Source organism: Echinops telfairi, unplaced genomic scaffold (assembly GCF_000313985.2).
Source record: "Echinops telfairi isolate 266 unplaced genomic scaffold, ASM31398v2 ScPeMD7_7469;HRSCAF=8507_1, whole genome shotgun sequence".
Classification (NCBI taxonomy): Eukaryota; Metazoa; Chordata; class Mammalia; order Afrosoricida; family Tenrecidae; genus Echinops; species Echinops telfairi.
Genome location: NW_022111373.1, coordinates 33873047 through 33874923, shown reverse-complemented (window position 1 = coordinate 33874923; position 1877 = coordinate 33873047).

Sequence of the window (1877 nt, the reverse complement as noted above, 5' to 3'; positions counted from 1 at the left end):
TTTAACTATTATGTACCTTGGTGACTTCTTGGGATTCAGTCTAGCTGGTGTTCTTTCAGCCTCCTGAATGGTAGTGTGGTTTTCATTCATTAAGCTGGGGAAGTTCTCCTCTAAGAAGTCTCTCACTATTGTTGCAGATGACTTCTTTGTGGTGTCTTCCTCTGGTAAGCCAATAATTGTAGTGTTGTTCTGCTTCTAGCATCAGACATAGTTTTTAGGTTTTCTTCAGCTTCCCTGATGATCTTATTAGATTTTTGTTTGCGTTTGTTAAAGTTTGTTTGACTGTTTTCCAAGTCACTGATGCAGTTTTCTGCTTCCTCCAGAGGATTCTCGAGTTCCACGTTTCTGCTACTGGTTTTTGTTATCTCCTCCCTAAGTTCCCGTATTTCCCTTTGGTGTATGACCTTTATCTCCTCGATCATTTCATCCTTTTTCTGTATTTTTTATATCATATCTTGTATGACTCCAAGCAGAATTCTGAAATTTTCTTTCTGTGGCAGCTCAATGTCTGCTCCTTTTATGCATGTTGTTATGTTCAGGACATCTTCTGCCATTGCCTATTGTTTCTGTTTTTTCGTTGAGGTCATTCGGGCTAATAGCTGTTAGCATTGCGTTGTTTTAGAGGAGCCAGATGCCATTTTCTAGGGAGTTGAAGAGCACTGGCTCTCTCTGGGAGACTTGCAGGAATTCTTCTTAGAACTACCTACAGCTAATTTCACTATGGAATTAACCTACCACTTTATCCTCCTGTGACTTCCCTCTCAGTGGAGTGCCCCAGAAGGCTTGTGCATTGCTTGCTTTGCTGTTGCGGAGGTTGGGCAGAGGTTCCTGTAGCAGCTTGGAATGTTGACGAATGTTGGCTGAGCTGCCTTAAGCCCCCAGGCTCAGAGGAAGGAATTCCCTGGTAAGAAGTTTGGCAGAGTATCCCCTGGTGGATGTTAGCAGGGCTTCCCCCAGCCTCAGGCTAGCTGCACAGGGTGGAGCTCACCTAGCTGGGTGTGGTGCAGGTGTAAATGCCCTAGGCTAAAGGAGTTGTCTGGAAATCAGCAGTGGAGTATGAGAGAACAGAAAAGAGACAAAGAAGAGGGGAAAAAATTAAAAGCCCTCTGAGATTGTGAGGGTATAAAGAGAAGAAGGGAAACAAAGGTAACAATGTAGCTGAACCCCAATCCCTGCCTGTGGAACTCAAAAGGTTTAGTCCCTGCCCCAAGGCAGGTGGCAGTAAACTGTGGCTCTGTTGAGATTAAGATCCCTCTCGGGTTTCAAATGGTCCCTGCTCTGGTAGAGACAGTGGCTGGCCCTAGCTGGCCTCCACTGTGGTAAGCCAAAAGCCCCCTTCCCCTCAAAACATTGTGGGTCTGTGCCTACTTATCTTTATGATGCTCCTCCTGCATTCCAGCGGTGTTGATTTTCCCTCTAAGCAACTCTGCTGGGCTGATTTCTGCAGAGTCCCTCTGGTATGTTTTACTCCATCGCCATCTTCCCAGAATTCTATTTTTTTTATAAAAAATGTTTTCTTGTATATGAAATACAGGGTAGGTAAATTCACAGAGACAGTTACTGGATTAATGGTTCCTTGGGGGTATGACAGGGGAGGTTGGGGGAAGTGGGGAAATAATAACTATGAGTACAAGAACAAAGAAAATGTTCTAAAACTGATTGTGGTGATGATTGCATAACTCTTACTGATGTCATTGAACTACTGAAATATATGATATGTAAATTATATATCATTGGAACGGTTGGAAAAAACTGTTGACGATTTTAGATTTCTATAAAGATGGAGGACTAGGTAAAAACATTATCTAGAAGCCAAGCACAAAAGGAGAAGTACAACATGAGTCTGCTGAGGTAAGCTCAAAAAATCCAAAAGGGGC